The 23,030-nt window shown below is 38.4% G+C and overlaps 1 protein-coding gene across 2 annotated transcripts in view; it reads right to left on the bottom strand.

Annotated features, from left to right (window-relative positions):
* The window catches only part of LOC101746792 (homeobox protein Nkx-6.2), a 79,750-nt gene that overhangs the window by 3,226 nt on the left and 53,494 nt on the right, over positions 1-23,030 (bottom strand). The window lies entirely within an intron of this gene.

The following is a 23,030-nucleotide window of genomic DNA, read 5'->3' as shown; positions in this document are numbered from 1 at the left end:
TACTTTTTTTACTGGTGGTAGGACCTCTTGTGAGTCCGCGCGGGTGGGTACTACCACCTTGCCTATTTCTGCCGTGAAGCAGTAATGCGTTTCGGTTTGAAGGGTGGGGCAGCCGTTGTAACTATACTTGAGACCTTAGAACTTGTATCTCAAGGTGGATGGCGCATTTACGTTGTGGATGTCTATGGGCTCCAGTAACCACTTAACACCAGGTGGGCTGTGAGCTCGTCCACACAACTGAACAATAAAAAAAAAAAAAAAACTTGTCGAAATTTCCGGAAGATGAACATCTTAAAAATACATATTTATTATTTGAATTTTTTTGTACATTGAATATTAAATTTTAAAAAATTGTGTAGGTATTTAGATGATAGATAATAGCAATTTTGTTAAAGTAACTCGTATTGATTTAAACAAGAATTAAAGTTACGTTCTATTGAGACTAGGCCATTTATTAAACATAATTTTTATACAGAAATCAACTATTTCTAACCGAATTCGGAAAAGGTGGTTATCAATTCGACTGTCTGTAGGTATATTTAAGAATTTTCTTTCTACGTGTAGCAATTTTGACGATTTTCATTTGACAGCTTCTCAAATGATCCCGTTTAAATCTTATGGAATACTGTTTTTGAGTTATCCTTAATATTCATGTTTAACTGACTGACTACATTGATGATATTTCTCTTCTTTTTTTAAGACGGTTTATTTTAGTAAAATTTTTCTAATATAATGAGATAAATATGACGCATTAAAAACCCTCACCGCATTATACATATAAGGCGTTTTGTTGTGAAAGTTCGGGTAAGTTCATTCGACGAGGCGCTTACAAACAAGAAGCTTTATAAAAGTGTATGATTAGAAGCAAAGCGCTGGTGTTTGTCCGGAGCGTGCCAAATATAAAGAGCAAGACAAACACGACGCCGCGCCGTACCGACCTAATCTGTTCGGGCGACATAATAATGCCTCATTAAATAGCACCTTTAAAGTCGCAACGAAATCATCGTGCCGCTCCTTTCTAACGCACAAGAACTTCAAAGGAGGGTAAGGGACGGGAACAGTAGCCGTAATTAAGCCCCGTTTTGCAAATTACACGGTACTTAACCAGCCATATAACGCTCGTTAATCACTCGGTCAGAGTTTCTTTCGTCTCTCTCGTTCTCAGGGTGCCCGTGTATGCGCGTCCCGCTCTGGTTGCAGGACGGGAAGCAGACAAGAGTTTAATTAGGTCATAAATACATTCCCACGATTAGGCCAGCAGTTTCGCTTGAATTTCGGTTATTTTGCGAGCAGCTGCTGTTGTGAGGACCCGGGATTAGCCTCCAATCATTGATTGTTGAGATAGCATTTAGATTTTATAGAGCACTTCGGTATTATGTAAATGATGGAATCATTTTAGATTTCATTTTTTTAGTGAATTTACTGTTTTATTGATTAAGTTATGCTTGTCTTGGTGAAACTGGAAAGGCCTCTGGGCCATCAGTAATCCTTCAATCCTAAAAAAAAATGATTAAGTTCTGTCTATTCCCATCTGTTTTATTCCGTCATATTGAAAAAATGCGGTTTCTGTGGTAAATGATTTTGCGCTCTGACTTTCAATGAACCGAATCGAATACAGTTATTGACCTTTCGGTAGGCGCTCTATAGTAATATTCATAGCTTCTTAGTCTAGTTGAGTTTTAGGACATAATCTTGAATTATATCTTCCAATTATGTTAAATATTTAATCTATTTGCGATATAACGTTTTATTGGTGTAACGAAACAGTCGGATCCGCAATACATCTGACACTAAACAGGTACTCAACACTAATTTACAAGGAAGATATTTACACGTACCAGCGAGTGCTTGGTTTGGTTTCGTAACGCCCGTCCAAGTCTCGCCATTGCCTCCTAACGAGCTGTTGTAAACACTGCTTTATTATGTCTAAGACGGTTTCGTGTCACGAGAGGTAGCGATAAATAATATTCCTAACTAAATCGATAGAATCGATATTTATGATGTCTTCTTTACTGCAGCGGCGTGACGATAACTTATTTACTCAAACGGTCCAAATGATGCTCATTTTCTTAATCACTTTCTCTCACTCAAATCTTCTCTGTCCCCGCCATTAAGTTCACTCGAACATACCTGTTTCTGATGCAGAGCGTTTGTGTTTCCAGTCTGAATGGTGACATAATCATATCAAATTTATAATGAGACTTCCGACTCGTGTCCCAGGGATAGGGATAGGATTGACGTTCACAGCACTATCTGTAGTCTAGGCATAATTTGAACCTGAAGCTTATGGAGATGAGCTAGGATCATAGTTCTGCACTTAAAAATGAATTAAACAGGTAGCCTTTCTATAGCGCGGTTGATATGTTCCTAAAAGATTCCGTGCTGTGCAAAACCGTGTTAGGTATATGAGGCTAGAAGCCAGCACAAAAAGCAGAGTACTTTCTCTAAATGAAACGTCTCAACTATGCCTTATAAATTTTTGCGTCCCAGTATACATAAAAAATAAGCAGTAAAATCTCGGCAGCAAAATATAATTTTCTAAATAATTTTAAACAAAAATCTCGTTATTGTGTGCCGCCACCCACCTTGAGATATGAGTTCTAAGGTCTGAATATGCTATGCGGCTGCCCCACCTTTCAAACCGAAACGCATTACTGTTTCACGGCAGAAATAAGCAAGGTGGTGGTACCTATCCGTGCGGACTCACAAGAGATCCTACCACTAGTAATCACGCAAATTATAATTTTGCGGGTTTGGTTTTTATTGAACGTGGAAGTCAATCGTGACTATTTGTTAAGTACGTATTTCATCCCATGGTACCCGCCTGCGGGATTCGAACACCGGTGCATCGCTACATACGAATGCACCGCACGTCTTATTCTTTAGGCCACGACGAATATTTTTTTCACATGTATAGTGCTTAATGTAATGTAATGTGTGTGTAATCGCTACCCGCTTCTCCCGTGCACCACGCGACAGCCGCTGCTAGGGATTAGTGCTGTAGCAAGCGTTGTAACGATATTTTGATGGTTTCAAACTTGGCGTGTTTATTAATTAGAGGCTGCACGACCGCCGCGGGCTCCGTTACTTGTAAATATTACAGTAGCCGATATATTTTGACGTGAATACTCGTTTATTGCGCGATAAACATGATTTGTGATGTATTTAATGATATTAATGACTTCCGCGGTAATTACGTATTGTAATTAGTTTCGAATGTGTACTAAAATTTATGGATGTGGATCATGTAGGTAGTCGATGTTAGGTTAAGATTAAGCTAGAGTCTTCATGTTTCCTAAGCGGTTACAAAAATGAACAACTAGGGGTTATATCTCGCTTGCATCCCCCTCCCTTCCAAGACATAACGTGAAGATCATTAATAAAAAAAAAAGAATGAACTGGCCCCAAAAAACAATCAGCATTAAACTTTCGCAATTCGCGATCGTTACGAAACAGAAAGTACAATAACAGAATTAATTACCTATAAAAATAAAAATGGCCGCTGTATTCATACGTCTTTATTCTCCGCCACTGAAACTCTATTATCTATTACGACGTTCTCTTGGAAAAATAATAGTTATATACATAATTATGCCGTCCCCGCTCTAGCGCGAGACGGAGCTCGTTTTATACGTGTGCAGAAATGAGATGGTTATATCTGTGTCGCTGCGTTTTGAAGCACTTAAGTAATTGGATGTAGGGAGTCGGGGTGCCTAAGAAAGAATTGAAAATAATATTATAAGTGTGTACTCGTAAAGGGGTCGCTTCTTGTTCTTCCAGTAAATGTAATGATGAGCATACGTCAATCTGTTTGTATTTTGGTCTTCGGTGTGAGGGTCGCGCGGGGTGCAGGGGGCGACTTCAGATAATGGCGGAGCGCGTTTAAGTCAACAACCTTTTATTACAAGTTCCTCACTACACTCGACCAGTTAGTTATACGATGAGGGATAAATCGATAAACATTTCAATTGACCTCAAATCATAAATAGTATGGTTATTAAGAAATTAGTTTTTTTTATCCCTAAATTTTCCGTTGAAACTGAGGGGATAATGTTTTGGAGTCTCAGACGACTTGTAAGTCAGCGCGACTACGCATGTAATACACGAAGTCTACGCAATAAAAACAAATGTACCATACTTAATACGTACGTATTATTGTTTTTGTTTTGAGCGTTTGAAATTGTTCTATTTGGTCGTGTTGTTTGATTTCCGCCTCATTCATTTTTATTTTGTTTGATTGGTTCAGTTTTTATTACAAAGCAACAATGTTGTATTTTTGTAGCGGAGATTAGAGGATTTTTATAAAGTACTAGCTGACCCGGCAGACTTCGTAGTGCCTCAATCGATAAATATAAGACCTAAGCTTTTCATCACATGGACACATCAAAGGAAAAACAAAATTGATATTTTTATTTAATTCCGAGCATTTTCATATTTATCTACATTTCAAATATTCTCTGGATTTCCACAAATAATTCAAGACCAATATTAGCCAAATCGGTCCGGCCGTTCCCGAGTTTTAGCGAGACTAACGAACAGCAATTCATTTATATATATACAGATAGATAGATTATTTAGATGGCCATACCGGCTCACGGTTCATCTGGTATTAAGCGGTTATCGGACCTTGAAACATTCGTGAATTGCGCCAATTGTACACAAGAGTTTATCTTGTTTCAATTTTTAAGTCCTATTAAGCATGAGTAACAACACGCACTTACAGGGTATGTATTTACAGAGTAAGTATGGGGAAACGCGTCTGAAACAAAAGATATAAATAAATTACCAGTCGGAGCAAAGTTAGGAGTCACGTACAAAACTTCAGATCGGAGTGATGCGGGAACTTGATTTATTTGTATTATTGGCAGGTAATAAACTTTATGGTGTTGGGATCTGTTATACCATGTGGCTACGGGTTGTGTAGTAGACAGATACTTTCTTGGACTACAATATATATTTTTATTTCATATGTACTATTTATTTTATTATATGTGGATGGAAGAGCTCAAAGGCCCCTTGGCGTTAAGTGGTTACAGGCGCCGATAGACGTCTACAAAGTAAATGCCGCCACCCACCTTGAGATATGAGCTCTTAGGTCTCAGTATAGGTATGCTAGAAGAATTTCCGAATTCATTACCGTTTCTCACGAGAAAACATTGAGAAGATTGATACGGGTAGCTGTCATACAAAACTACATATTTGACAGGTGCCTGAATCCTGCTTACGACATTTTCATGATAATCTTGCATATATACAAGTTCCGAACAACAGTATTCGGACTAGAGTTTAGCCATGTAGTCTAGCAATTGTTTTGTCATATAAAAAAAAAATCGTCAGACATGATTTTCGCACGCAAGATAGGGGCAATATTATATTAGTAAGAATTGACTTAGTTGTCCTTCGAGGCAGCTTCAAGCTCTATTAGTTTTATTCTCGTTCTAAATAAATTAAGGCTATCTTCAATCCCTGTAATCGTTAATGGTTCGGTAGAGACGTTATCTAGAGCTGACGACAAACGACTGCGCATTATCCCGCGGAAGGGTTTAGATCGAGCTGACAAATGATCAAGGATCACGGCGGACACTCTGATGATGTGGCCCCTATTCATCTGTTCGGGGACCGTGTTTTTAGATGACTGTCGACTGGCCAGGTTTTCAGTGTAACGCTTCTTAAGATCTAAGTAATCATGTCAGAGACTGTACTGAGACCTTAGAACTTATCTCAAAGTTACAGGCGCATTTACGTTGTAGATATCCATGGACTCTAGTAACCACTTAACACCAGTTGGGCTGTGAGCTCGTCCACTCATCTAAGCAATAAATAAATAAAAAATAAATAAAAAATTTCACGGTCTATTGACAGTAGGGCATGTTGCTGAGGAGTGTCACAGTGGCCTAAAAGATAAGACGCGTGGTGCTCGTATCGAGTGACAAGACGGTGCCGGGGTTCGAATCCCGCAAGCGAGTACAAAATTCTCTAATGAAAAACATGCTTTACATAGGTTCACTAATTATTTCTACGATGAAGAAACCCCGTACAGTCCAACAAGCAGGATTTATAATTATAGATGAGATAAGCAGGGCGTATCGTAAGCCTGCAATTTCTAAGCTCCGAATATTCTTACTATTTGGTTGAAACAATATTAAGTCAGTTGGTGTGAGTGGCTACAGAACAGAAACCAACACGGCCACCGAAAACTATTCATTTATATGAAGACCACAGCTTAGTGCCTTTATCTTCTCTGTTGTCAATTGTTTTTATTTGATTTGCAGCTACGACATTTAGAGCTATGTATTAAAAAACTATCATTACAAAAATTATTTAATAACTAGCTGACCCGGCAGACTCGGTAAATTGATAAATAAAAGACCTAAACTTTTGTATAAAATAAACTTAAAACAAATAAAAGGAATCCGTTCGACACATCAAAGGAAAAACAAAATTCTTATTTTTATTTATTTCCGAGCATTTTCATATTTATCTACCTTTTGAACCTTCTATGGACTTCCACAAATAATTCAAGACCAAAATTAGCCAAATTGGTCCAGTCGTTCTCGAGTTTCAGCGAGACTAACGAACAGCAATTCATTTTTATATATATGTCGTGGATAACGACTTTTAGTAATATTAAGACGGTGGTTTTGATTATTATTTTAAATGATGAAATGTTATTTTGATAAATATCACAAAATGAAGGGTAGACTCCGTAACGCCACAGTATAAAATGGCGGTACGTGGACAGAGTCGTGGCATTTCCGTGTCAGACAGTAATTCCGTCCGTCTCAGCAGTGAGTCTCTGACGGTCAGTCAGTCAGTCAGTCAGTCGGTCTGTGGGTATGTGCAACGAAACTGTCGGTTTATCCTGTCATTGTGAAAGTTGTGTGTGTTGAGTTTCAATAATTGTTATTCAAAAAGTTTTATTAACTAAACTGAGTTCAATCGAATACGAGTGATGACGGAACCTACCGCTCAACCATCCCTGACGTGAGCCTACATATATATATATAGATAGATAGAATGAATATGAATCTTGAGGTATCAGTGATAACGGTCTAATTTCTACAACCGGGCGAATACTTGTTTATATACAGAGATAAATAGAGTGCAGCCATTATAAGTTCATGATTCATATCACTGTTCTCTTCTCTCAATATCATATTTTCTCGGTCCAACGAACTACGAATACTTACGATGAACTCGGCAGTAATTCCTTTATGTTCAATAGACTTTCATCAACCATCATTCCTCAATCCGGGTCAGTCTGTGTCCAACGAATATTTAATAATAGACGAATAATAAGAATCAAATAACGATAGTGTTGTCATTATTAATAATGCTACAATTCGGCGTCGGATCGTTTGTCGGTATTGAGGACTTCGTGATAAGCGGCAGCGTTGAGCGGGTAACGTAATCACTTTTATGTAAAATGATGTCTCGTGCACCTTTTGTAGTAACAGTCTAATCTCAATCAGAGAGTTTTCTTGTAGCACTCAAAGTCCCGACTACTTTGTGTGTTTTCTTTTCTGTGTTGTCATAAATGTAATTTTTGTTATAAAAAAATATGTTTTAGTCCTCCTTTTGTACTCTTCATTTTCAATGATTTTATTAGCACATTTAATCGACATTTAAAAAAATGCAATCCAATGGCTAATTATAATTTAAAAAAAACTTGCTACGGGACTGCGAATTTGATATGAGATGAGATACGATTGATTGCTCACCGCCGTTGAAGATATTCGCAATGGGCATGTTTATTTTTGTTTCGTATGTGTCGTATAGAGGTTCACGCTAATCTAAAATATAAATCTATTCTATTTTAACTAATTTAATCTAAAAAAAAATAAAAAAAATTAAGTGTGTTTCCGGTATCCCGGACGCAGGATATGCAAGCTTGGTGGCGTTCTATATGAGCATTCTTTTATCACTGACAGGAATTCCACTCAGAAATAGTCGGCGCTGCCCTTGCAAAAACACTTCTTTATTCTTCGACCTATTAACAGCATTACGTTCATCTGGTTTTAGTGTGACACCTGAAGGACCTTCAGTAAAAGCATGCTACTTCCAAATTGAGGTATAATCGTTATCAGATAATCTTTAAGAAATGCTTTAGCATGATGCGTATTCACATGGGCATATCCACCGTTTGGACCAACTCGAGGATAAGGGTATATTGAGAGTCGATAGGGGTCTTTATAGGACTTTGTAATCACTTAATATCAGATAGGCCGCGAGTATGTCTGCTGATTAAAGCTCGGTCTCTTAGTGCAAGATGCACAGAGCGGTGACCATTTCAACTCAGATGGTGAACGCAGCGTATGACCAAAAAAAATCAAATCAATATCAATATCAATACCTATGTATTTTGGATGATATAGTTCAATTTCCGTGACCATTGGCAAATTTCCGAAAATAAATCAAACAGTCACGAGACAGTCACATACAAAATAATGTTGACTATTACTAAAACTCGCGATATACATTTGTTTTCAATTCAAAATATTTTAGTGAAATATGGAGTACTCTAAATAACAAACGGACGAAATATACGAAATTGGTCAACACGATAACATGGACCTGTGTCCAGAGCAAACAATAAATAGACACGTCACGAATGTAACATAGAGCTGATACAAAACAGGGACTAAAGCGCCATCTACACACAACTGCATTTTTTTATCTTCCCAAACAATCGGGCAGTTTTGAAGAATTGTGGCGGATGCACAAATTGGTATTGTGTCTTTTTTGATCGATGACCCGCTCACTAATGGATAACGGAAAATAAAATGCTTTTGATTTGGAAGAATTGTGGTTTCGGAACAGCACGTAGTTAAATATGTGTTCGTTACTTTGATTGAGCACGAATAAGTCACCCGATGCCGAATAATAGAATAGAAATGAATATTTTTTATTAATATTTAATTATGTTAATCTAGGACATTAGCTAACGTTCTAATTCGTAAATAATATTTTAAGTCAAGATGTATGGTCGTTATAAAAATTAAGTAACATTTAATATCTATTGTAATACAAATCTCAATCCCGATTTTGCAGGATAGCCGTCGGAGCACCACGGTTCCTCAGGAATGTGGATCTCCATGATGACCTGGAACTTGACTCGGTCAGTAAGTATCATTGCGCCACTTTGAGAAGGCGGCACGACATAAGAACCCTCTTGTCGTGGCCACTGGAAATTACATACCCGATCCTGTAGACCGAATGGTAAACAGTCGACGTCGCCCAAAACACGTTATTACGGATCCTCCCGATCCATTAACGGTGCTTTTAGGTACCACAAGCACCGGTCACCGTCCTCATCGAACCCGTCGCTTGCGACGAAGGGCTCGACGAGCGAATTAACCCATTGACATAGCCCATTGAGTTCCTCGCCGGTTCTCTCAGTGGGTCGTGTTTCCGATGGTACATTCTGCGAAGCACTGCTCTTGCTAGGGCGTGTTAGCAACACCTCCGGTTTGAGCCCCGTGAGCTCACCTACACGATAGAGCAGGGTAACGCTGATATAGCCTCTCAAGGCTATCAACACAGGTAGGGAAAAAGTAGTCCTTACACTAATTAACAAAAATTGTACCAACAAAATGACTACGAAACTTTCAAACGATAAAAGCTTGAATCTAATAAACAAGGTTAACGTAAAAAAAGTAACAAAACTTCATTACGGGGGCATCTTTTCGCGTGACGGCCGTAAATCACACGAGGATTACGTTCGGGAGGATCATTATAACAAAAAAAAAATTCATTTGCAAATTCGAAAGACAAAGGGATAAAGCGAATCATCCACAGTTACGGCCCCCGGTGGATCGTAAACTAAACAACCCTTCTTGAGTTATAATTTAAAACGTAAAAATTACGTATCTTTTTAAGTTTTAGGTCTTGTATTTTTATATAGGGGACCGGTAGTGGCAGACGAAATGACAATAATAAAAACCTATTCATAAAACGAAAGCAAATTATAATTAGTCGTACTAAGCGTGTCATTTATGATTTTATTGCTTAGATGGGTGGACGAGCTCACAGCCCACCTGTTGTTAAGTGGTTACTGGAGCCCATAGACATCTACAACGTAAATGCGCCACCCACCTTGAGATATAAGTTCTAAGGTCTCAAGTATAGTTACAACGGCTGCCCCACCCTTCAAATCGAAACGCATTACTGCTTCACCTACCTGCGCGGACTCACAAGAGGTCCTACCACCAGTTTGATTGTGGTTGCGAACCAGTAATGTAAAATCTACGTTCGTTTGGTTTTTGAATAGGTGATACATTGATCCTCCAACCAGGTGGACTGACGACTTAGTGCGCACGGCGGGAAGTCGTTGGATGCGGAAGGCGGAGGACCGCATTATGTGGAAGGCATTGGGGAAGGCCTATGTCCAGCAGTGGGCAGATAAAGGCTGATGATGATGATGATGATGATGATACATTGCGTGCACGATATTATATTTTGGTGATAAGTAAGGATTTTTTAGTTTTACCGTCGCAGATTCGACGAATGGTGATTGCCAGGACTTCAATCACAATTTTAAAAAGCTAGAATTCTTTTTAAAATTGTGATTGGAGTGTGTTGTGTGTATTGGATTGTAGCCAATCTAGATTTTAATATTAAAATGTAGCATTTTAAATGATAAAATAATCATAACGAAACCTTAATTCAGTCACAGACTTAGAAATTAACGCGGCGAAAAAACTCTAAGAACTTTGCAAATTAAGAAAACGTAATTAGTGCCTCCCTCCAGCACGCGGACATAATTAAGGCGAATCTTGTTGTAATTTCGACATTTAATTTTTTCAGAACGTCGCGTCGTCCTTAATTAATTTTAGGAGAAGTGCTCTTAAAATTTAATCAGCGCCCTGGGCTCGGCGACAACACGCGGAGGTGATTCCGTGACCCTCGGAAATCTTAGTGGTTTGTTTTTTAATTATTTCCTTTTTTTTGTGCGGCTCGTAATGAGTTTAGGACTTTTTGTTGTCTCGGGCTCAGAGAGATTTCTCCGCGATTATTTTTGACATTTAATTTTGTACATTATTTTACGTACATACTCTGCGGGGGTAAAAATTATTAGTATTGTTTTTTGGAACTGAAAAAGTTTAATCTGTTAACTTTTAACGGTTTCATGATTTAGCTCAGTGCACGACCAGACCCGACCGAGGATTTTTTTTTATTGTTTAGATGGGTGGACGAGCTCACAGCCCACCTGGTGTCAAGTGGTTCCTAGAGCCCATAGACAACCACAACGTAAATGCGCCATCCACCTTGAGATATGAGGTCTAAGTTCTCAGTATAGATACAACGGTTGCCCCACCCTTCAAACCGGAACGCATTACTGCTTCACGGCAGAAATAGGCAGGGTAGTGGTACCTACCCGCACGGACTCACAAAAGGTCCTACAACCAGTAATTACGCAAATTATAATTTTGCGGGTTTGATTTTTATTACACGATGTTATTCCTTCACCGTGGAAGTCAATCGTGAATATTTGTTAAGTATGTATTTCATTAGAAAAATTGGTACCCGGCTGCGGGATTCGAACATCGTTGCATCGCTAGATACGAATGCACCGGACGTCTTATCCTTTAGGCCACGACGACTTCAAAAGGATGGAACCAACACGACAAAAAGCTGTTAAGTAGAACTAGATGATGAAAAGAAAACCCGGCTAGAAATCCGAGCCTGACCTGTCCTCAAAGCAAATCGTGTTGAAAGTCTTCAAGTAAAATGAGTGTCACACAGCATACACAGTGAAAGTAATATTAGAACGAGATTAAATTGTAAATTATCCACGTCATAAAAGCTTTAACAGCAATTTTCCATACATCTGCCTACCCCGATTCTTAAAAACGTCCCCTTTACGCATTACGTTATCGCGGCTATCGGTGACATCAGATTTTAAAATAAGGCTTCGCGCACACTGTCGGTAATATCGCTGTTATCGGCGTGTAAGCCTCTCATCAAGGCCGCATTAGCCGGCCGCGGCGTTCTGCTCCATTTTGAGATTAACATCTTATATTTTGATAGAACACTGTAGGATCACTCTGTTGGTCTTTATTAGGTGCCTGATCGAGGATTTTCTTAAGAATTTAGTATTATGTATTTTAAAGTAAGGATACCCAAGTTTTGAAGCAGCAATGCGTTTCGGTTTGAAGGGTGGGGCAGCGGTTGTACTATACTGAGACCTTAGAACTCATATCTCAAGGTGGGTGGCGGCATTTGCTTTGTAGATGTTTATGGGCTTCAGTAACCACTTAACACCAGGTGGACCGTGACTTCTTCCCCACACCTAAGCTATAAAAAAATATTTAAATACATGTAGCATTCGATAAAAGAACAATGTTTGAGTTCTAATAAATGCTCATATGGTGTCGCTTTGTGCACTTATTGTGGTATTCCTAGATTGTGGACTGAATTTTAACTCTGGGTGGGTAAGGCTAGGTTAAATACGAGAAAAGAAATATACTCGAAGTATTAGCGAGCAGATCGTCATAAAATTAAAGTACTATAGAGTTTGAAATTAGTTTAATATAAAAAAAGACTACGCTACTAACGATTAGTTCTACAGTAATATTATAAATTAGTTACAAATTAAATAATAAGAACAACCGTTAAAACACAAATCCCACAGCGCATTAGACGAGCAAACCGCCGCGTAATGATGTGTGCGATTTTATCGTCGTCGCCGCCCCGCCGAGCTTAGATGTTATTTAAATTTAAATTAAGGTATTAGAGCGTCACGCCGCGCCACGCCGCGCCGGCCGCGCGTCCCGCCAGCCGACTCCTTATCGGCACAGTTTAGGGTGCATTTTTAAGTGTGTAACTACCCTTAAAATTGTGATTCGATTTGGATAAGTCACAGTTGTGTGTCGTGAGCATTTAACAGCATTGACGGTTCTGTTTAAAATACATTTTGATTATTTTGTAATTAGTTTTATTTACTTATTTATTTATTTATTTATTTAGTTGACATAAAAAACATTGACAAATTGTAAAGAAATACATGACGGATGTCACCTCAATTGCAAAAATGCAATCGACAGTGCAATAGTAATTAGATCTTGAAATGCGTCTTGAAATTAGAAAATTCAGATTAATTGAATGAAAATACAATGAATAATCTTAAGAAATATGAAATCCATGATATTTTTTTAACAATCTCGAGCGAACTCGATTGGCTTTTATAATAAATAGGTCACTAGGCAGTGAATTGACAATAAATAATGTAACGTAATAAGTGTTAACGCTTTTATTCTAATAGCCTCAATGACAGTTTGAATGCTGTCGTCCACTTTGAGAAACAACATCAGTAGGAATAAAGGAGCACTCCTGGTTGGTACTCATGGTAGAAACTTGCGAGATAAAGAGTTAGTGGAAACAAGGCTTTATTTACCGGGTGGGAAATAGGGAAGTAATGGTCATCGATCGAGATGGCCGAAAATTACTGGATTAACCGATCATAACGAAGTATTTTTTGCGTGTCTTTAGAACAAAAAACCTAAAAAAAATACAAAACCCTTACATTTTTCATCCCTTTCAAAACACACCATAACACTTTCATCTCTAAAGCCCTAAATCGTGAATAGCGTGGGGCATTGTCTGATCCTCAATATAACGAAATCCCCGATAAGACGTCGTCGTGATACAAATTGAATATAAAAATCGTAAGGACCGCACTATCTCTAGTTTTAGGGTTGCCGCGTACGAAATTTTTAGTATTGCCAAAGTTGATCGTGAATATTAGTAATATTTTTTATTGGATTTCGATAGTGATAAACACTTATAGCAGTTGCGCCCATGCGTTATATTTATATTTACAGCATAAGACTAAGCCTACGTAAGCTCTTGAACTTTTTAAAATTGTACAACATATGTATGTACTAGTTAGAGACGCACCCAGCATTTCGCATTAATTGCCGAACGTAATCTAAGGATTTGGTTAATTTTGGTCTTGAATTATTTGTGGAAGTCCAGAGAAGGTTTAAAAGATAGATAAATATGAAAATGCTCGGAATTAAATAAAAATAACAATTTTGTTTTTCCTTTAATGTGTCCCCCAAAAGTTTAGGTCTTTTATTTATCGATTGAGGCACTACAAAGTCTGCCGGGTCAGCTAGTAGATAATAAAAATAAATTTGCCAATAGTTCACGAATCAAGTAATAAAAGGACAACCACAGACGCATCACGAAATTCAACGTTTTATTATTTATCAAACGCATTAATCCAACACATAAATCAGTGTGGACAGCTCACAAAAAACACGGCGGATATAGGCGGATTTTCGTTTTTTTTTTCGCGCGGAAAGAATCGGTCGCGGAAAGCGGGAATGAGCGCCAGATTAGACCGTGTAAATCCCGGTTTATTAATATACCCCGATTGCGGATAACGAATGGATCTGCCCTGTGTGCACCACACCAATATTTTTAATAGAAATTCAAGGATTTTTTACTCAATTTAGATGGTTGTTGACAAAGGACATGGGCCATTTTCGGCCCAGCTACTCGTGTTCTCGAGGACATTAATGAAATATCTATAGAAGAAAACATTTCATTTTTACATACTTATTGTAAAATTTAAGGGTATTTTAATGGTGGGATAATTAAAATCATAAATAAAAAGAAATTAGCTTGAATAAGCTACATTGATAACATTGAAGGAGTTGCCGTAGGTAAAATACACCCCTCCACGGTGTTTCCTGAGCGCTATGACATATCCTTCTTTAAAAGAGGCTTGTGGAGAGTATTAAACGGTAAGCAGCGGCTTGGCTCTGCCCCTGGCATAGCTGAAGTCCATTGGCGACGGTAACCACTCACCATCAGGTGGGCCCTATGCTCGTCTTCCTACAAAGGCAATAAAAAAAAATATATAACCTAAAATTCTTATCTTATTTATTAAATATCTCTGTATCCCCATGAACAATATTGATTTTAATTTGTTTATAACAAAAGGATAGATAGTCTGGTATTTAAACTTAATTTCATTACTGTCCTTGAACTTCGTTTAGTGGGCCGGGCAATGTATGGAGAGTAGCCCATGTCCTTTTGTCAACTTTCCGAGCAAGATTTTCGTTTGAAATAACAAATGAAGCAATATTCATCGTTTGTGTTACTCATTTATGAGCGAGTGCCAAATTAAGCGAAACCTTATGGTCTACTAACTTCGTGCGCAGGGATTTGCATGGACTCCATTTTAAATCGCGTGGACAAAGACCCGGTATATATAGTGGGTTGAAAAATAAACCTTTTTCCCAAATTTCTACTATTCCCGTACCGAATTTCAAAATTAGTATAAAAAGTAACAATCGTGTGGCTGTTACACAAGGCTACTATTATATTAAAATTATTTAATATTAATAATAATAAAACTAATAATTCAAAAGTAAATGCGACAACACTGTAGGCACTGTACGGTGTGTCGCGCAAACATTTAATTTGGTTTCATAATTAAATAAAGACTGTAGGCAGCTAAATAAGTATATTGATGTATAAAAAAAACTTTGCAAATAAGTACTAAAATAATAAATAAGTGCTAAATAAGTAAAAAAAAGTGCGTGCGTACAAAGTACACATGTCAGAAGTGAAACTTTTTTGGCGAACTAATTTATAAGTCTTGCTTATATTTATACAAATCTAACACTTTAGATTTCCGAGACTTAGAGGAAGGGAAAAAGGAAGATATGTTCCCGCCAAAAGTCTGTCAAATGTCAATCTCAAACCTCAGTGTTGACAGTCACATTATGTTTAGATTTCTAAATTGTAAATGACTAATATTTTGCCAGTTGAATTGACTAATTTAATTTCATGCTATTTGATTAATGTTCCAAATTCTTTTCATTTCATTTCAATTCCTATTAACATTTTTCACAAAAAATTTATAAAATATTAGGCTGTATGGTATGATACATTTGCCTTTCCAGTTGGAAAAATACAACAACTACTACTACTGACATTTGACAAGTACTTAATTTCAATAGTAGTTTGATGTCACTTCCGTTGTATACCTGCGTGAAGTTCTGTAAAAATTTTACCCTCAAGCGCCTAAAGAAGTTTCACTTCAAAAACTTAATGTACTTTCAACAAAACACCTGTTTACTGGTGGTAGGACCTCGTGTGAGTCCGCGCGGGTAGGCACCACCACCTTGCCTATTTCTGCCGTGAAGCAGTGATGCGTTCGGTTTGAAGGATGGGGCAGCTGTTGTAACTATACTGAGACCTTAGAACCTATATCTCAAGGTTGGTGGCGCATTTACGTTGTAGATGTCTATGGGCTCCAGTAACCACTTAACGCCAGGTGGTCTGTGAGCTCGTCTACCCATCTAAACAATAAAAAAGAAAAAAAATAGCTATACGAAGCTCTAATTCTTGAACCAGCATGGCTAAGCCAACAACTAGCAGATGCAAAGTCCAGCTACAAGTAAATTCAATCATCAGTCTCTTCTTCTACGTCATCCAGAATGAAAGGCACGTACCGGATCGGCGTAACTCGTGCGCTTCCGGAAAAACAGACCTCATAAAGATATTATTGTTCCATAAATAATTTACTTTTCACATAACAGACAGAAATAGTTTCATAAAATACAATAAAACCGGAAATATGTGTAGTAAGCAAGTCGGATAGTGTCCGGAACTGCCGATAGTCCGTGATATAGGGAGGCGAGGGTGATATCCGACGGTGTCCGAACATGTCCGAACCCAGGCTTCGTTATTATACTCGCGTGGTGGACTATTGTTTATCTTTCTCGCAATAGATTCTGTTGGCAACGAAAATCAGTAATATATTACACAATAGATATAGTTATTAGTCATTTGACCACCAAATAATTTGAAGATCTCTTTCGATACTTTTAATATCATAGACTTAATAAATATCCTTATGAAGGCAATAAAAAAAACTAAACGCATTATGACTTTTCCATCGTTTTCATTGTCTCAATAGACATGCATGCATATGTTCCTCTTGACACAAAATAAGAGTCATGGCTTGAGATCAGAGAATCTCGGGGATGATCGGGTTAGTCATCATTCCTACCTATTACCCTCTGCTGGGGTGTAGGGCTCGAAACAGGTATTATTTGGTTAGTACCAGCATGCGACTCTGGCTCCTTCCGACATACAAATATTTCGCTACCATGACTACTTGATATTTTTTTCTAGGTACTTACCATAGATACAGTACTTAAAGTAGGTAGCAAAGCAGTTAAGTGTTTCTTCGGTGACACTGGCGCGATACCTCACTGCAACCGCGAGGTAGTCATTATTGACTAAAGGTGGTTGGGGGTTCTCAGGTTGTGCCGATATCTATCGACCGAGAGCCGTTTAGTATCCGATGTACCATTAGCTTGTTTGTACAAAATATATCTATCTATATAAAAAATTAGCTGGCCCGGCAGACTTCGTAGTGCCTCAATCGATAAAGAAAAGACCTAAGCTTTTGTATAAAATAAACTTAAAACAAACAAAAAGAAAAAGGAAAAACAAAATTGTTATTTTTATTTAATTCCTAGAATTTTCATATTTATCTACCTTTTAAACCTTCTCTGGACTACCACAAATAATTTAAGACCAAAATTAACCAAATCGGTCCAGCCGTTCTCGAGTTTTAGCGAGACTAACGAACAGCAATTCATTTTTATATATATAGATAATATAAATTAAATACACCTATTAAGTTACTACCTAAAATTGAGTAAAATTCATAAGCAAAACATAAATTCAATCAAGTTTAATCTAGAAGAATTTCGCATGTAGTATATCCGTTGTTTCGCCCCCCCCTCCCAATTTCGTCTCCCTAACACATAACAAACCGTTTGGATCATAAACAAGACGCTGAGTCGGCGGAACATGCACTACACTGTGCCGCGTGTGCCGCGTCTTCACGCTGATTTTGGAAGGCGGACTAAGGCAAGTGGGCGGGTGTCCTCATTTTTTAATAGTTCATTGAGGAAGGTCTTCCAACGTCCGTCCGTCGGTCGATAGGATAGGGAAAGGTTTTAAAGACGAAATAAAAATAAATAGATCTTAAAAAGAAAACTATCTTTGGCAGTACTGATTGCGTAGGAGAGTATAAAACTAAAATGACATAAGTATTGAAACAATTTTGAACATTTAGCCGGTCACAGTTTGTCCGCCGAAAGCGCTTCGAAGCGATCCAGCGGCTGCATTGTAATGCACTATATTTGTAAGTTTTCCAATAACTGCTTTAGTTTTGCTATCTCTAACATTTACACTTGAAGACAAAAAATTGAGGTATATCGTAAAATATTTTCGTACAGATAATTATGCGATCAGTGCGTCCTACCCGTGCTTACCTACGGAGCCGAAACGTGGACACTGACTGTGCGACTAGTCCACCAACTAAAAGTTACTCAGCGAGCTATGGAGCGAGCTATGCTTGGTTTGTCATTGCGAGACCGAATACGCAATGAGGTCATTCGGGCAAAAACCAAAGTGATCGATATAGCTCGCAGAGTTAGTAAGCTGAAGTGGCAGTGGGCTGGTCACATATGTCGCAGAACCGATAGCCGTTGGGGTAGACGTGTTCTGGAGTGGAGACCGCGACCCGGCAAACGTAGTGTGGGACGCCCTCCTGCTAAATGGAGCGACGACCTGCGCAAGGCAGCTGGCAGTAACTGGATGCGTAGAACCGAAGATCGGGTTCAGTGGTAAGCTTTGGGGGAGGCCTAGGTCCAGCAGTGGACTGCCGCAGGCTGATGATGATGATGATGATGAATTATGCGATTTTTTTTGCGAGTTTATAACTAGGTGATGCCTAACTCCTGCGCCACCGAGCGACGCCAAGTTGTCCTAGGACGGCCTCTCTTCCTTTTTCCAGACACTTTCCAGGTCATTGCTCTCTTGGACGTGATTAGTGATGTCAATTACGGTCCACTTGCGCAATTACCGGTTGAAGTTTCTATAGGTTGCCATTCTTAAAGAAAGCTGCATTAGTTCTTGTCACTGATGTATGTTCCCGGTATCCATAACAGAAAGAAATTCAGTTTTAGAATTGAGACTTGAACGTATATTGCGTGATAGATGTAGGTACTTTTTGCCTCAGAAAAATATACATCACGTGTAAAATATATACCTATGTAATACGTTAAAACTTGCTGGTTTTGTTAATGCGTACAAGAATAAGAATTAATGAAATAGTTATAAGCTTTTTATATTCCTGTCGTTAAAGATATAAAAAAATTAAAATTTTAATGATAATATATTAGTTAATAAATGATAATATAAAATTTTAAATAACAGCTTTCAACATTAGAATAGCAGTTAATTAGTCAGTAGAAGCAAAAAGTTATTACATAATAATTACTCTCAACAAGCTTTATTATTTGAGTAACATATTCTAATTTACAAAACAAAAAAAAAACGATAAAGCATTTTTTAAAATAAATACACGCTATTTCAATGTTCTCAACTGTAAGCAAGAATACACTTGCGCGAACATATTTACAAGTTATTGGAGGGTGGTTCCTCGCATCGACCACCCACCCCTCGTTAGACGATTCCTACTACGACTTTACATGGAAACACCCTCTTTTTAAATTTCGGTGGAGGATTGTTTTGCTATATCCTTATATTTTATCTTCACTTAAAATTTGGAACGCTACGCCAGATTTATCTTTAGGTGGTAGTCGAGGTAACCTAATTATTTATGGGCTCGTATCTCCTAACACTGTTGCGAAGCGACCACTAGCAGAAGGACAAAGATTAAAGACCAAAGATCCTCGAAGGTCGAAGTGTCTGTGCAGACAGACCCCTAGAAAGATACGGCTAGGGTTGTAGAAGTAGCTATCACTGATTGGCACAGTTCATTGCCTGAAACTTGTTTATTGTTCCTGCTCTTTGGACGATCTGTCTTTTGTTATCATTTTGCAAGCATCTATAATGGCAATGGTGTGTGTTTATTTAATTACATTTAGTTTTATTGAACTTAGAATCAAAACAGAGTTGGTAAATTTTAGTAAAGAAGAAGTGTTCAAAGATGACGCCGTGGACAGGGCGAAGTGAAAGGAGAAATGCTGTTAGAACGATCCTAGAGCGCTATGACATATCCTTCTTCAAACGAGGCTTGCGGGAATACTTAATGGTAAGCAGCGGCTTGGCTCTGCCCTTGGCATTGCTAACGTCACTGAGCGACGGTACCCACTTACCATCAGGTGGGCCGCACGCTCGTCTGCCTACAAAGGCAATAAAAATATATAAAAAAAAACACAAAAATTTCTTATAGTACAGGGAAGAGGTTTTATAATATACGGGGCTTGTGGAGAGCACTTAACGGTAGGCAGCAGGTTGGCTCTGTCCCTGTCATTGGTGGTGTCCATGGGCGATGGTAACCATTTACCATCAGGTGGGCCGTATGCTCATCTGCCTACAAGGCCAATATATATACATAATAAGTAGCGATGAGTTCAGCCACGTGGCTCAAGTTGGATTGCATTTATGTTGTTAACGTAATGCTAAGCGTCAAACCAAAGAACAGTCTTCTCTACCAGAGCTCTTGGCAGACTCAAAAGTAAATTATTAAAATAATTCGATTAACATTTAAAATTATAGGTCAATCAAAATACGCGAGTGAACTAAAGTAAGGTTGATATGAATTCAGTATATCGAAAATCGATTACTGATCGTACAATATCGATTAAGCTGCTAAGTTTGATTTTGGAAATTAGTTAAATATACTGTACAAGTACATTGTTGTTACGGAGGAATGATGGTGAAGCGTAAAGAGGTCAGGCTCTGATGCCCGTATCTTAATTTAAGTCTTTTAGGATGGAAGAATCACTGTTGGCCTGGAGATTTTTGGAAGGACTGAAGAACCTTGCAAGCTTGGGATCAGCTGGGGCTTGGTAATAACCTCCCGAGCGTCTCCAAACCTGAGCTCTCGTGGGTAGCTCCATTGCGAATCCAGCTACTATCGGACCCGAAATCGCGACCTGCTGAGAAGACCCAGTGAGAAACCCAGTTAGCTGATGTATGGGTTAGGTTTCAGATTGAACTCTTTGACGAGTTCGACGAGTACTGTTAATAGGGACCCTACGCCTGCTCCTTGTTGTGTTATGAGATTGGGTAGAGGATACCCGTAACTATTTATTATCATGTCAATAACTCTAGCCTTGAATGGTATTCTTATAAAAATAGTGACATAATAAATAAAATTCTTATAACGTTTAACCGGAGGAGAACAGTGAGATTACCATGAACGAACCATGTGTATTCATACAGAACGATGATAAAAACGATATTACAACGATATCTCTAACAAAGTCGATCCTATTTTATCGACTCTCACATTTTCATGTTCTCGTGAGAGGATTTTTATAAGCGTTCCTGAATATTTGATTTCCGTTTGCTACGAGATTTGTAGTTGGAAAACTGTTTGAAACAGAACAAAGTAATTTACGACATACAAGTATAATATGCACAAAAATATTTCACTACAGCAACATAAAATAATGTAATTTAAAATATGTTAAATAAATAAGTAGAAGTCGTCTTGGCCTAAGGAATAAAAAGACAAAGAATAAGAAGACTTCCATCGAGCAATGCGACTTTGCTAGTGTTCTAATTCCGCAGACTGATACTAATTGTATTTCCTCCTCCTCCTCGCGTCGTTTTCCACATTACTGAGGATCGTGCCTCCCCCGCTGCATCAGTTCCTCCCGTACGATTTCCCTATATCTGCTGCGATTCTTAGCTTCATGAAGGGCATTGTGGAAGTTGTTGTTCAGAGAAGATTGTATTTGGTCCGACCATCTCGTGGGACTGCGTCCTCTGGAACGTTTGCCATCTACCTTTCCTGTCACCATCAACTGTTCTAGATTGTGACCCTCTTTACGAGCAATATGTCCGAAGAATTCCAGCACCCTACGAAGGCATATAGTGGAAAGTCTAGTTTTGATATGAAGCTCTCTCAGAATAGACACGTTGGTGCGAAAGGCGTTAATTGTGAATTGTATTTAAACATGTACTTAATGTTGCTTGTTAACGATTGACTTCCACGGTGAAGGAACAGCGTAGTGCAATAAAAATCAAACCCGCATAAAATATAATTTCCGTAATTAGTGGTGGAACGAGGTCAGGTGAGCCCGCACGGGTGGGTCTCACCATGCTGCCTATTTTCACCACGAAGCAGTGACGTTATCCATTTTTAATTGCACGACCCGTAAATTCAATAAATAAATCCATTTAGCCAGTAATGATTTTTGTAAGAAGTTTTGTTAGAACTGTGGTTATATCATTCGTATCTTGGAATTCGTATTTGTTAGGGAACCAAATTATACGTAGTTCCCATAAATATGGTGATATGGTGATATCTATCATGTACCTGAAGAATAGATCCGCTTGAGACAGGAAATAATAGGAAGTTGGTAGGTCGCTTGCAATATGATCTATCAGTATTATTAAAATATACATTTCTTATTTAAATATAGTCGTATTTCCGCGCGTTGTAAACAGACCAAAACTTGTGTCTGAAGTGGAGAACTGAAAGAGAAACAGAGAGACGATCAAAACTTGTGTCTGAAGTGGAGAATTCTCTGGGGCGAGTCTCCGAATGGGGTGAATTGAACTTGGTTCAATTCACCCCATTTTTTGCCACGTACCATCCGGCTATGGAATGAGCTCTCCTCCACAGTGTTTCCCGAGCGCTATGACATGTCCTTCTTCAAACGAGGCTTGTGGAGAGTATTAAGCGGTAGGCAGCGGCTTGGCTCTGCCCTTGGCATTGCTGAAGTCCATGGGCGACGGTAACCACTCACCATCAGGTGGGCCGTATGCTCGTCTGCCTAAAAAGGCAATAAAAAAATAATAAAAAAAGACCTTCCACATGTCCACGGCTCGAATGAAATATGCTTCTAACTCTTCTGTCCGTAGACCTTGTAGGTTGTATGATGCTAAGTTCTCTAATGCTGACATCTTTTGCTTGTCACTTGTAGCATATAGAAATGCTATTTTGGAATATTTTTAAGGTTATATAGTCCGATGAGTATTATTTAGTTTTATAGTGTAAGTTGATGTAC

This window comes from Bombyx mori, chromosome 7 (genome assembly GCF_030269925.1).
Source record: "Bombyx mori chromosome 7, ASM3026992v2".
NCBI lineage: Eukaryota > Metazoa > Arthropoda > Insecta > Lepidoptera > Bombycidae > Bombyx > Bombyx mori.
This window is presented reverse-complemented; position numbering and strand designations above follow the sequence as displayed.